The sequence below is a fragment of the Schistocerca americana genome, chromosome X (assembly GCF_021461395.2).
Source record: "Schistocerca americana isolate TAMUIC-IGC-003095 chromosome X, iqSchAmer2.1, whole genome shotgun sequence".
Lineage (NCBI taxonomy): Eukaryota > Metazoa > Arthropoda > Insecta > Orthoptera > Acrididae > Schistocerca > Schistocerca americana.
The window spans coordinates 712,025,943-712,041,427 of NC_060130.1; the positions used below are offsets into that span (position 1 = coordinate 712,025,943).

General features: G+C 41.4%; 1 protein-coding gene across 1 annotated transcript in view; it reads right to left on the minus strand.

Annotated features, from left to right (window-relative positions):
• Positions 1 to 15,061, minus strand: part of LOC124555234 (cell cycle checkpoint protein RAD17) — a 125,189-nt gene extending 110,128 nt beyond the window's left edge. Inside the window, exon 1 of the mRNA XM_047129093.1 lies at positions 15,043 to 15,061. The gene's annotated coding sequence lies outside the window, so the exon portion shown is untranslated. The remainder of the gene's footprint in view (positions 1 to 15,042) is intronic.
• Positions 15,062 to 15,485: the final 424 nt, after the last annotated feature.

Sequence of the window (15,485 nt, forward strand, 5' to 3'; positions counted from 1 at the left end):
GCCTAACTGCCTCTTCACTTGAATGTTATACTATAACATCCACGATGTCAGGCGTAAGAAGTAACTTCAAGGCTTCTCCAGGTGAATGGCAAACACCAGCTAAAGTTACTCCTGCCTGCTCTCTTACTATATTAGCAACAGGCCTCCGAGGAATTCTAGGCTGTGTAGTTATGTACCTTCTTCCAGGCTTGGCCACAATAAAATCCTGATGGTCACTGCCTGAAGCTGCGCTATCTTCATCTTCTCTAACATCCACATCACTTTCCAATCTGAATCATACTCCACATAACACCATCCTCATATTCACTTTCACTCCCCGAGTCAGAATCTTCATCTAAAATTTCATTCACAACTCTTTCTAAAGACAAGTCATGTATTCTTTTAGTCATTTCTAAGTCTGGGTGTGAACAGTAGGGAACTGCACTAACTCACTGCAAGTTTACAAGATAAATAACAGCTGACAGACATCAACAATCACTTCCTCTGAAAGTAAACCGATTGTTGTGAATATCAAGAATACCAACAAGAAACTAACTTGCATTGATGTAGAAATGAGAAATATGAAATCTTACTAAGGGAAATTTTCTATAGCATGGAAGCCTAAAGGGGGTGGGGGGGTTGTTGGACCCAGAATAAGTTTATTTATTTTTTCTTTCAAAGCAGGAATTTTCTATAAAATATATTGACACTAACATTTCACAAAATAGCCAACAAACAATAACTCAAATGGAATATGTAGTATGAAAGTTACTTGGGCAAAAGCAGGGGACATAAAAAAGTGGTGGGTTCAACGAACACCCCCCCCCCCCCCTTAGGCGTCCTAGGGTTAAGACCCTTATGATTCTACATAAAAACACTGAGATATTTTCCTTCATGTTGAAATATAGAACTAGTATTGGATTAGGGGATAAAATGAGGGACTTATTGCTCCTCAAGCATAAGGGGTGTGTGACAAAATTAATGAGACCGATTTTTCATCTTCCAAAGTTTTTATTTTTTTCAAACAATAATATTTTCCTCTTCAAGGTAGTTCCCTTCTGAAACTACACACCAGCAGAGTTTTTGTTCCCAGTCTTGGCACCAGTGCTGAAAGGCTTCAACTGGTACGACCTTCAATATGATGGTCACATTTCATTTGAACATTCTCCAGAGTCATCCTGTGGAGACATTTTTCAATTTCAGCGAAAGTTAAAGTCAAAAGGAATTAGATCACATGAACAGGGAGCTGTGGAACAACTGGAATGCCTTTTGAAGTCAAAAATTCGGTGATGGAAGTGGCTGTGTGACACGGTGCTCTGTCATGACGCAGCATCCACTTGTCTGCAATGTCCAGGCTCGCTTGATTCACCCTTTTGCTGAACCTTTCAAAGACTATTTAAAACCCCTACAGTCAAAAAAGCACTGTTTTGATCTTTGATTTGCTCATTCAAGTTTTTTCCTGTCTGAGGAGTTGTCTCAGTGTGCCACTCCTCACTTTGCTGCTTTGTCCCAGGACTGTACACAAAAATTCAGGATTCATCACCTGTGATCAAGTGGCTCAACCATTCATGATCACTGGCAGTCCTCTCAAGAAGATCAATGCACACATTTCTTCAATTGTCCTTCTGCTTATTTTTGGCATTTTTCAGTGCCATTTTGGAACAAACCTTTCGTATGTGCAAAACCAGTCAAAATCTGATGTACAGTGAAAGTGTTTACATTTAACAGGTCATCCATGATCCTTATTGTTAAAAGTCAATCTGATCTCATAAGCACATACACGCATTCAATGTTTTTCTTGGTTTTTGAAGTTTAAGATCTCCCTGAGCAAGGTTCACCTTCAATGTGTACTTGGCCTTCCAAACACATTTTTGTGCCATGAAAAACTTGTGCTCTTGACAAGCAATGTTCCCCATATGCCTGTTTCAACTTTTCAAAGATCACACTTGGGGATTTCCCAAGTTTAACACAAAACTACTTGGCATAACATTGCTCTAAATTCCGCTGTTCCAGTTACATAAAATGTACTTCACTTATGGCACTCTAAAAAAATCATGTAATGGCTGTATGGAGCTGAAACTCAGACTGAGCATCTGAAAGGGATGAACACATTGGTCTACACAAGTAGAACAACACAGGATTGCCAGATTACTCAGAGTGCTGTCAGCCTCATTACTTTTCTCACACACCTTGTATATAATACCCTGGATATGTGCATGACCTCATACGTTAATTTGAGAACTTGTGTTTTTGACAGCACACTATATCACAAAGGATAGGAGAAGAAATTGCTGATAATAGTATCTTGGTGATCACATGAAAAAATTAAATGATTACAGCAAGAGGGGAATTTCAGTCCCCATTCCTTGTAACTAAGAATCTACATCTACATCTACATTTATACTCCGCAAGCCACCCAACGGTGTGTGGCGGAGGGCACTTTACGTGCCACTGTCATTACCTCCCTTTCCTGTTCCAGTCGCGTATGGTTCGCGGGAAGAACGACTGTCTGAAAGCCTCCGTGCGCGCTCTAATCTCTCTAATTTTACATTCGTGATCTCCTTGGGAGGTATAAGTAGGGGGAAGCAATATATTCGATACCTCATCCAGAAACGCACCCTCTCGAAACCTGGCGAGCAAGCTACACTGCGATGCAGAGCGCCTCTCTTGCAGAGTCTGCCACTTGAGTTTATTAAACATCTCCGTAACGCTATCATGGTTACCAAATAACCCTGTGACGAAACGCGCCGCTCTTCTTTGGATCTTCTCTATCTCCTCCGTCAAACCGATCTGGTACGGATCCCACACTGATGAGCAATACTCAAGTATAGGTCGAACGAGTGTTTTGGAAGCCACCTCCTTTGTTGATGGACTACATTTTCTAAGCACTCTCCCAATGAATCTGAACCTGGTACCCAGTATGTTAGCCACTTTGCTAGCTGCCTTATTAAGGTGAGATGGAAGCTTTCCCAAATACACTTAATTATGTACACAGCTAATTCCTTCCACCACTTGTGGACAACAGCTTGCTGTAGTGGCCCGACTTACATTCACTCTGGGTGGTAGGTGTAGTAACCAGGGGGATACTAGACAACTCTTTCCTTGGGAGGGGGGGGAGGGGGGGTGGGGGGGAATGCCCATGCATCGCCATCCATGATGCTACAGTTGAAGAGAGATCCACGGCATTTGTAGTGGTGCCGGGAGTGGCAGCCAAATGCACTAAAAGTTATGAATCTGCCCAAACCAGAATGTACGGATGAGAGTGACTGGGACGAGGGCACCCCCGCTGCCCATGGGCCTCAGAAGTCCTTGTAGAATGGATCACAAACTGAGGACCACTGTACAAAACTGGGGAGCAAGGCAAGCCTTCTGTGGAGAATATCTCTGACAGGGCCTTGACAGTTACATCTGTCGCAGATGAACAACAAACAACATAAGGAAAATGAGAAAAAACGTCAATTGCCAATAACCAGAAAGTGACTAAAGAAAAGACCAGTGAAATCGAAGTGCACTCTTTCCCAAGGCTGGGTAGGGACCAACCGCGGCAAAAAATTGTGCGGCACCACCTGCTGACCTGAACATTTGCAGCAGGTGATGCCAAAGTGTTCCACCTCCTGATCAATAACCCGTCAAAATGCATGGCAGTGCACTAACAATTTTGTGAAAGAGATCTCCCAGTGACCTCGATATTATACGTGGAGTATCACCCACCACAGAGCAGCTGGATCCACAGCGCAGGGAGTAAATACTTCTGTCAGCAAGAGAATAACACCATCCAAGAGGGAGAGGTGATGGCACAACACATACAAATTCTGACGGGGATCCAATGCCTGGCCCAGCGGCTGTTTGGGCCACCCATATTGTATCACGTACAATCTGCCAGAGCACTGGATCCACCACAACAGCAGAGATAACAAGGGGACAGGTGTTGGGGAAGCGATCCACTGTGTTGCTTGTCTCCGTATTCAGTTGAAAACAAAGGAATTACTCCTGGTCCAAGGGTGGATATGTTACAAGACACGGCATAGAGCAAGGCCGGCCAAACGCTGCACAGTGTGCAGACATGCGGAAGTGCTGCACAGTGTGCAGACATGCGGAAGTGCTGCACATGTGAGACAGGGAGCGACAGTGACATCTGTTATTAGACATGTGTCCTAAATGAACGGCGGTGGCTCCACTTCCCTTTTTACGTGGTACAAGCAAGAGGAAAATTGGTCATTAAACCGACTGTTTCAATGCATACATTTAGGGTTTTTCTGAAATGTGTGAAGGGCTACGCTCAGCTGAAGTCGATAAAACATAACATTCATCTAACTGTCAATTATTATGCAGATTTCAGACGGAACTGATGGAAGATATAGCAATAATGGTATTGAAATAACAGGTGATCATCGAGAGGTCTGCGGTTTTCATTCTGTTCAGAGGTCAGTGAGACAGAAATTATGTGAGTGTAACTGAGGGCGCCGAGAATTAGTTATAGGAAACCTTGCATTAGTTTAATGTTATTTGAAATCGTGAATAAGGTTTGTTGGAAGTCGCTAAGTGCCCTCTTTCTTAAATACTAGCTCAAAAACATTTCCGTATTTACCTGCCATCAGTCAAGCTTTCTTAATAAAAGCCCACGGTTGTTAATTGTATTACATGTCTTACTGGGTTAAACTGTTAACATAAAAGTATATGTCTCAATGAGTAAACTGTGATAGTATTTTAAATGTTTAATACGCAAAATACCTTCCCATTGCAAGCTGTGGAAAGAGCACTAGAATGCGCCGGTACAGTGTATCCCAGCAAGTGGATAAAGCGACATCTGTGCGTAGAAACATGCACTACATGAACGCTGACGGCTGTGGCGTGCACACTGTGACCCGGAAGTTGCACATGTGCAGGAGCACCGCACACGTGCAGAATTTCTGGCCGGCCCCGACATAGAGCAAAGACTATCCTTAAGCTGCACAAAAGCACACTCCCAGGCTGCAGACCAAACAAAAAGAGCACTTTTCTGAAGCAACAGATACAAGGGGTGAGAGATAGTAGCAGCTCTGGGAAGAGAAACTTGTGGCAGAATGCCACTTTGCCAATGAATGCCTGAAGTTCCCACAGATCAGACAGATGGGGAAAGGCCGTAATAGTGGCGACATGTTGTTCCTTGGGGCACAGGCCCTGCTGGGAAATTTCATGACCCAAATAAATAATGGAAGTCTGGAAAAAGTGAGACTTAGTGAGATTACATTTGAGGCCTACAGCCTGTAGAACAGTAAATGAAAAACAGAGGTTGTGTAGGTGGCCCTCTGAGGTAGCATCTGTCATGATGATATCATCAAGACAGTTAATGTACTGAGGGACAACCTTCGTAATCTGTTCCAAAAATATTTGAAAGATGGCAGGTGCACTAGTGACTGGAAACATTAGCCGTTAATACTGATACATTCCAGGAGGTATAGTAACCACGAGCAACAATTTTAATGTCTCCTCTCAATGACATCAAACAATCCAGCTCTGTCAACCTTGTTGCGTAAAGCTACTGGAAACTGGCTGCACCCAGTAAAAGATAGGGCGGGAGGTGTGTTTGAGGGTATAATGAAATAGTTTGCTCAATGTAAAGTGAGATCTAAAAACTCAGAACACAAGGAATTCACAATAAGGCACTTGGTCTGACACCAAATGCACTTCATCCACAATAGAAAAACCAAAAGCAGCAACTGCATCTAACTCAAACAAATTTTCAGTACTCACATCATTAACTACCAAGTACATAATGAAACGGTCAACTGACTTGTAAACTGTGTCGGCTGTGGACTGGCCAAGAACAGGAATCTGATGTTTGTTACAGCTCACCAACCAACACTCAATGCGTGCCAACATTGGGGATCCTTGCCTGGCGCAACACATACAAATTCTGACGGGGATCCAATGCGTAGCCCAGCGGCTGTTTGGGCCACCCATATTGTATCGTGTACAATCTACCAGAGCACTGGATCCACCACAACAGCAGAGATAACAAGGGGACTGGTGATGGGGAAGCGATCCATTAGTGATCTATTAGCTGAATAGGGACATGGTAGCCTCCATGCTGACTTGTAGGATTAATGGCTTATCCATTATCCACATTTCAACGAAAAGTTTGTTCTGGCCTGCAGACAATGGTGAACAGAACAATGAAACAGAACAAATATTGACATCTATTGATTCCTGCCATGACTGCTGGTGGGGTAGAGATTGACAACATACCATTGCTATGTTACCTTTTGTCATGCTGTATGAAAGGAGAGGGACACGAAGAAAGCGGCATCCACTGCTTATGATCTGCTTTCCACATCAACCTGGTTGGCTTGTTTGTACTGCAGCTACTTCATCTTCCCCCAGTGTGCTAGACTCCATACACCAGGGCTGCATGCTGTCAACAATGATGACATTATTCCAAAACTTTATTTGGTGGCTCATGGCAAGGGAGGCCTCAAACGATTGTGCAATATTCAAAACCTCTTCTAACGTAGAGTCCTCAAACTGAAGGGCATGTTGACACACCTTCTTATCTGGGGCTGAACAAGTGATTGTTTATCTGACTACGGTGTCTGCATAAGACTCTACGACTTCACTGTGACGAACTGACACTTACGACTGAGGCCATGGATCTCAGCCTTCCAAGCTCGATAGCAGTGCTGCAGCTATTTGTGGCACTGGCAGAATTCAGCATCCCCAATGCATACACTTGTAGTGCTAGGAGGGCAGCAAACTACACATATTGTCAAATGAAAGTAATGCAGGTTCTTGCAGAGAAGCCAATTGGCACAATAAGTGTTACATACAAGCATGTACCCACAATAAGAAAAGAGCCTTAGAGACCTCCATATCAACCACCCAGAATGTCACAAAATGTTAGTAAAGCAATTTCTCATAAGCATCAGTCTTCCGCAGTTTCTTCATAGGGGAGCTACAGGTACGGGTGAACAACTGGCAGTTGAGCCTGGGTCAACATAGCCAACAAAGGTTACAACACAGCTGTATGCACCTGCTGTTGTTGCAGAAGTGACTGGAGTAAAGCCTCCATGGAAGAGTCAAATGGCAGAAAAAACACAGAATCCAAAACACATGAAACTCTGTATCAACATTGCCACTTGTGTTCTACCTAGGAACACAAGGAAACACACGGCCATAAAAGAGATACCATCTATTGGGTCAAAGAATGAAATCAACATGAATACAATGAAAGCGGTTTACATATCTCTAACACACGTAACAATTGAGGACCCAGAGGCCCTTGCAAGCCCTTATACAGCTACATTATCTGCAGCAGGTGTAGCTTGCGTAGTGTTGCATCCGCACAGAAGATTTGATAATGGCGGTCAGTGACCAGACTGTCCCTGGTGACAGCAGTTGATGACCAAGCTGCCCCTGGTAGCCACCTCAGACAATTGGGGCACGTTGCTTGAATGTCAGTGCTCACTACGCTTGCTGTTGTGGCCCAACTTAAGTCCGCTGGAAGTCTGCTGTGGGTGGTACATATAGTAACCAATGCATGTCCGTTGTGGGTGGTAGGTGTAGGAACTCACAGGTTATTACTCATTCCACCAGAACTGGTGGAATGCACACAAAAAAATAATTTCACACAATGGTGCTTATGATGTTGATCACATTCTTTTAAGTTCCAGACAAGGACAGGCCACATTTTTTCTACTGGTGTTAGAACAGGTAAATTGGAGTGATGAATATTGTTTATCTTAGCCCAAAGTTTGCTGTTACTCTTAAATTTATCATGTGTCTGATGACTGTCATGAAAAAGAATATTCCTTGGTTCATGTTAGTTTTGTCTATGCAGATGTACTGGTCTTGAGCAGTCTCTTTTGTCTGAGAAAATGCTTCTGGATGGGATGTTTGCTCTCAGACTGTTGACCAACACTGAACTGGTGAGTTACTTGCTGCATTGTGCCTCATCTCTCTACTACTATAATGTGGGATAATTAACTGTGTCCTATCAACAACAAATTGTTGCCCATAACAGTTGATTCAGACAGTACTTGTTTCCTCCAAATTATAGTACTGATGATTCACCCTTGACTGGGCAGTATCTGAAAGGTCTAGCTGCTGCACAACACAAGTTGCACACTCAAAATCTGGCTGCAAAGAAGTGTGCTCTTATTAGACATATTATCCTGCACTTGATGACATGCATCAGGTCTGATGATATCGCAGTCTCACAACATGCCAAATTACTGCGTTTACTTTGATGATACAAGCATCCTCTGACAGCAGATATTCTTAATAACATTGCACAATAATGTAGACAGAAAGATCAGGGATTCCATCAATGACGAGGACACTTGAGACAGAGTAGGAGCTCGAAGAGGGGAAGGAAATCGGTCCCAAAACATCCCTGCATTTGTCACATGCACTTTAGTGAAATCATGGAAAACTTAAATCTAAATGTGTGAACCAAATCTGAACCCCATCCCTCCCAAATTTCAATGTCTCAACTGCTGCTCCACTTGCTCAGTATTAGTGTAAAATGTGGTCTCATTTTGAAACTTTGCTCATCTTGAAACTGAAGGGATTTTATAAGGATCTTTAAATATCCTTTCAATCCATACAACAGTACCAGGATCCTTATTACATGGAACAGTTAACAAACCAAGAATTATTGCCACTGCCAGTGTCCTACATATACTTTCTCCCATACAAGTCATTCCATTTCATTAAATTTACCCATAAAATAATGATCCCCATCTGGTGCTATTTTAAGGCTTTTTAGCTCAAGGACATGAGGACATTATGAATATTACTCTAGAAAATGCAAGGCAGATAGTTATTTTGCTATAGGATGCTTATCAGACAAAATTGTCATGAGAAGACAAAGAAAAAAATACTGAGGGAGAAAATGCTGAAATTTAGGTGAATGAAGAAAAATAACATTTGAGGCATATGAGTGTAGTACTATATTGAGCCTATGACACTGTAAATACAGAACGTACCAAAAATATTTATCAGTTTCAGAATTCTGAAAATAGGCAACCTATAGGGATGTTTCCAATATTTTTGGCAGTAAGATACACAAGAGTGCTGAAACATGTAAAGGAGTACCTGTCTTGAAAACCCAATAGCCCTCCTGTACTGAAGGATATCTACTGAAACATATAGGGGTTGGACAAAAATATGGAAACACCATGATGTATTTAATCACAAATGGCACATGTGTGAAGTGCTCAATACATTGCACGTGTTAGTCATGGTCAGAAGAGTGTTCTATGTAGCTGTGAGAGCATTATGTCAGCGTCAAGTGAAGTCGAACATGGGCAAACTGTTGGTTTTCGTATGGTGGGTGTTTCCATAATCATTGTAGCCAAAGTGCTTGGTATTTCAAAAGGCACAGTACTGAATATATAAACCACATACAGTGAAAGCAGAAAACATCATCCGATACATCACAATGGGGATGAAAGTGTGTTTTGAGCGATCGTGACATATGGTGATTGAAGAGAATGGTGATGAAAACTAAGGGTGTGACAGCTGCAAAAGTCACTGGAAAACTGAATATCACACTCGTGAACCCCGTCAGCACCAAACGAACATGAAAGGAGTTCCATAAGCAGGAATCTGCAGAGCGAGCTGCAATTCCAAAACCAGTCATCAATGATGCAAATGGCTGCAAATAGGAAAATGTGGCGTGAAAGCCATAAAACCACGACTATGGAGCAATGGAAAAAAGTCATTTCGTCATATGAGTCTTACTCACACTGTTTCCAATTTCTGGCCAAGAGCATCTGTGGCCTTCAGTGATGATTTGGAAAACCATATTGTGTATTCTATGGACCCTATGGTTACTCTGCAAGGTCACATTACTGCCAAGGATTATGTGGCCATTTTGGCTGATCAAGTCCATTCCATGGTACAATGTTCACCAAACCTGACGCTGTGTTTCAAGATGACAGCATTTTCCAGGACTGGTTTTGCAAGCATGAGGATGAACTATCATCTCCCCTCGCCACAACAGTCACCGGATCTGAATATTATTAAACCTTTGCAGTCTACTTTGGAAAAAAAAGTGTGCAACCACTGACCATCTCCATCATCATTACCTGAAGTTGCCACTATTTTGGAGGAATGATGGTATAAGAGTGCCTCGAAAACCACACAGGACCTGTATTTATGCATTCTGAGGAGACTGGAAATTGTTTTGAATGCTAAGAGGTTTCCTGCACCTTATTACGAATGGTAATATGTTATGTTTTTGGTACTTCCATATTTTTGTACATCCACTGTATATCTCCTGACAGTGTTAGTAGTCTCGTACAATATAATAATGTTGTAAATGACATGGCTGATTTGGGAGACCATTCGGTCATAATTCAAATAAGACACCTATCAAAAATAGGCAATTCACATGGTGTAAATTAGGTAATTTTAAAGGAAGGAAGATTATAGTCATCAGGCATGAAGCACAGGTTGGAATGGGGAAAGAGTCATGTTTGTATGTTACGAGGTGCATTCAAGTTCTAAGGCCTCCGATTTTTTTTCTGATTAACTACTCACCCGAAATCGATGAAACTGGCGTTACTTCTCGACGTAATCGCCCTGCAGACGTACACATTTTTCACAACGCTGACACCATGATTCCATGGCAGCGGCGAAGGCTTCTTTAGGAGTCTGTTTTGACCACTGGAAAATTGCTGAGGCAATAGCAGCACGGCTGGTGAATGTGTGGCCACGGAGAGTGTCTTTCATTGTTGGAAAAAGCCAAAGTCACTAGGAGCCAGGTCAGGTGAGTAGGGAGCATGAGGAATCACTTCAAAGTTGTTATCACAAAGAAACTGTTGCGTAACGTTAGCTCGATGTGCGTGTGCGTTGTCTTGGTGAAACAGCACACGCGCAGCCCTTCCCGGACGTTTTTGTTGCAGTGCAGGAAGGAATTTGTTCTTCAAAACATTTTCGTAGGATGCACCTGTTACCGTAGTGCCCTTTGGAACGCAATGGGTAAGGATTACGCCCTCGCTGTCCCAGAACATGGACACCATCATTTTTTCAGCACTGGCGATTACCCGAAATTTTTTTGGTGGCGGTGAATCTGTGTGCTTCCATTGAGCTGACTGGCGCTTTGTTTCTGGATTGAAAAATGGCATCCACGTCTCATCCATTGTCACAACCGACGAAAAGAAAGTCCCATTCATGCTGTCGTTGCGCGTCAACATTGCTTGGCAACATGCCACACGGGCAGCCATGTGGTCATCTGTCAGCATTCGTGGCACCCACCTGGATGACACTTTTCACATTTTCAGGTTGTCATGCAGGATTGTGTGCACAGAACCCACAGAAATGCCAACTCTGGAGGCGATCTGTTCAACGGTCATTTGGCGATCCCCCAAAACAATTCTCTCCACTTTCTCGATCATGTCGTCAGACCGGCTTGTGCGAGCCCGAGGTTGTTTCGGTTTGTTGTCACACGATGTTCTGCCTTCATTAAACTGTCGCACCCATGAACGCACTTTCGACACATCCATAACTCCATCACCACATGTCTCCTTCAACTGTCGATGAATTTCAATTGGTTTCACACCACGCAAATTCAGAAAACGAATGATTGCACGCTGTTCAAGTAAGGAAAATGTCGCCATTTTAAGTATTTAAAACAGTTCTCATTCTCGCCGCTGGCGGTAAAATTCCATCTGCCATACGGTGCTGCCATCTCTGGGACGTATTGACAATGAATGCGGCCTCATTTTAAAACAATGCGCATGTTTCTATCTCTTTCCAGTCCGGAGAAAAAAAAAATCGGAGGCCTTAGAACTTGAATGCACCTCGTAATTTCTGTCCTTTCCTGTGTACAGACACTTGACCATTAAATCTGCCTACAACATACTTTGTTAATTCTGATCTTACTCCATGATAAACATCTTACTTCTTCTTCGTCCCAGCCACAGGTAAGCATTGTTTCACCACTCAAGACAAGCCATTTCTGTCTGATATCATCAACAGAGTATTCCTAAAATAAAAACTCTTGAGCTGAGTTAGTGTGTCCCAGTTCTTATTTATTTGCTTCTCTACCAATCAATGTGCCCGCTACATAGTGAGGTTCTTCAATAATAACATTGCTTGCATTTGACCGAAGGTTTTCCAGTATTGTAAAAAAAACATAAATAGCTGACATTCTGTTTATATTCACACACGTATCTAAGGAAGCCAACATATTGCAACATGTTTCAACAAAACAATACTTAGTTACACTACACAAATTGAGTAACAATTTCAACTATTTCTGAAGAGAGTGAAGCATTTCACAGACAAAATTAAATTTCTATTAAAAAGGGCTGTGCAGTAGATTAACAAAATGGAAACAATGGACTTTCTTGGGTCCTTTCCCCACAGCCAATTAAAATGTTGGAAGTACGTGAAAAATAAACTAATTTATGTACTGCAGTAAGTAGCTTGTCAGCACCCACATTTGAAAACTCAAAAATAAATGTGATTAAAATGGCCAAAAGTCATTGTTAAGTCTTTATTAAAATTATCCTGTGCTCAGTTTCTCATTACTGCATACAAATTATTGTTGTTTGTGTGTGTGTGTGTGTGTGTGTGTGTGTGAGAGAGAGAGAGAGAGAGAGAGAGAGAGAGAGAGAGAGAGAGAGAGAGAGAGAGAGACTGACTATACAAAATCAATTAAAATGTGATGTACTTAAATAATAAATGACAGCCAAATAAAAATGAGACAGATGGAAAAAAAGTAAGTAAACTGTTCATTATTTCAAAAGTAGTCACCATAACTTTAATGTATTTATCCAAATGTGAGACAAGGCTATCAATGCTTTCATAGAAAAGTGTTTGTATTTGCCTTTAGAACCATGGTTGTATTGAGGCGTGCATGTCATTGTGAGAAGTAAATTAATGATCACAAACGCCTTTCCTCAGGGCTACAAAAATAGGGAAGTTGAAAGCAGAGAGATTGGGACTGTATGGAGGATGTTGTCAAGTTTGTTTCACTCTATTAACAACATGGTGTTGAGTTCTACCTGTTATAAAGTCCTAAACCTGATCAAAAATCTTGTCCAGTATGGAAGTCTTATTTTATTCACCAAAAGGCAGAGCAAAACTATACTGAATACTTCCCAGAAGTCAAGAAACATGACAATGACCTACATACCATTATAAACTGCCTTCTGAATCTCATGTACAAACCAAGTAAGCAGAGCTTCACATGATCATTTGAAGAATCCATATTGATTCAAACAATGATATTCAATTTACAAAAAGTCGTATAAAACACGTTGCATAATTCTATAAAAGACTGATATCAAGGATACGGGCCTGTAGTTATGTGCACCTGCCTGACTATCCTTCTAGAAAATGATAATTGCCTACAAATTTTTCCAATCACTTGGAACACTTCATTATTCCAGTGATCTATTGTCAACTACTGCTAACAGGGAGTGAGAGTGTTATTTTGCACACACAGAAAATTTTAGAAATACATCATCAGGCCCAATTGCCTTTCATCTGTTGACCAATTTTGGTTGAGTTTCAGTTTCACCATCACTTAGCTCAATATCTGCCATTTCAGATATTATATTAAACAAGTACGTGCAACTCTTCTTTCTAAAACAATTTTATTATTTTACAAAAGCTTATACCTGTCTACTTTTCAACATTGTTGTTTCCACTAACATTAAACACTAAGGAAAGGGAGTTCTTGAAATTGACAGATTATAAATCGGGAAGAAGGCTGCATCAAAAGAGGTTCTCACAAACACTTTTTCCAGGCAGTACCTCACTGAACAGAACAGAAACTGTAGTATACAGCATTGTCAAAGAGCATATTTTTCCAGACACAACTACTATTTCAGACTTTTTAAATCAATAAGGCCTCTCATATTTCAAATACCTAAATGTGAATTACAAATTAATTTTTAAAGACACAGCCACAGGTTCTCACACTAACATCAGAACAGGTGCTCGAGCAGCCATTACAAATCACTACATGAAACTAGGCAGTGGAAGATACTGTTTGACAGCTATTCATCTGTAAGTGTATGGAGAAAACAGCACCAGAATGGAAAAGATTTATTGATGTACTTTTTGACCATTCTTACTGGCTTTGAGGAATTGATATATATCCCATTGGAATGTCAATCTGTTATAGAATACATTAACTATCAAAGACAGTAACTGGCCTACAACACATTGACCTGCTCCATAGCTTTGATTTTGCCTTCTGCAGCAAACTTGAATACCCCAGAATATAATATTGCTACTACAAACACGTTAAATGTACTGAGTGATAATCTTCTGATAGACTGTGTATTCTCACACACAAAAACTGATGCAATGCAACAGAACACAATCTGACACTGAAATGTGTATGTTACAGTGCCTAGATTTTCTACATGCAGAAAATGCAGCAATTTGGCTTCCAATTTTAATACCCCCACCACAGCAACAGGGATGCCACCAGAAGAGTAGTGGCATGGGAGAGTCCACAGGAGGATGCCAAGTGCTGACTAATGAAAGGGAGCTCTTGATTGCTTATCTTCTGTCTATGACCTATGTTCAGTCTCTGCTGAAAAAGCAGGTGGTGTTATGCTCAATAAACCATGTTTACAGGTGAGGTGGTCAGTGGGGGGCAGGGAACAGCAACAGGACACTCCCTCCTCCCCCCCCCCTCCCTCTCTCTGTAACAATTTATCCCCAGTGATGTGTGATTCAAGTACCCCATTTTAGCTGCAGAACATACAAAAAAAGCTCCTTAGTGGAGTGTTCACCTGACTTTTGACATTTAATCAGAAACCAAGGAGTATCATAACTATGAACTACAACCCTTGGTTCATTTATGTCCCTTGTTACATGTTATGAAATGTAACTTGTAATGTATTTGTTCTGAGTATGTTAAGTTTTTCTTTACATCAAGTAACAGACTATTTATGACTGTATACTGTAACTTGAGCACTGTGGTTCTGTAAGTAAACCACTGTTATTCTATGTGCAGTAAGTTGATCAAAACACTATGTAACATTGCAATCCACCTCCCTCCTCGACCCCTGCCCCTTTTTCCAAAAGAATGAAATTAACTGTTTGGCCAATTACCTCCAACATAATTCATACTCTAATCAACATTAAATCTTCACTCTTCAATGTTGGCAGTCACAGCAACAGCAAAAATAGCTCTGTAGATGTGTTGAATGCATTCAAATAACCAACTTAAGTTGAGATCAGGTGCAGCATAAGACATGGAAGTGTCTCCCGACTGCTCACAAGTCAGCAACACATCAGTTTTGAGTTGTTAGTGGGATGACAGTTTCATAAAACCAGTAAGAGGCAAAGAAAGAAGCCACACATTTCTAGTGATGAAATTGAAATCATTCTCTAAGTTCATTTGAAAATTTGACATTGTTTTAATATTTACTTTGAATAAAGGTTATGGTGACAGTGTGATATGTAGTATCGTACAAAGTCTAGGTTAGGTTGTAAACTGACAATCTGGATGCAAGTTGGTGAAGCCAGGATATTCCTTTGTCTCTTTCTATGGA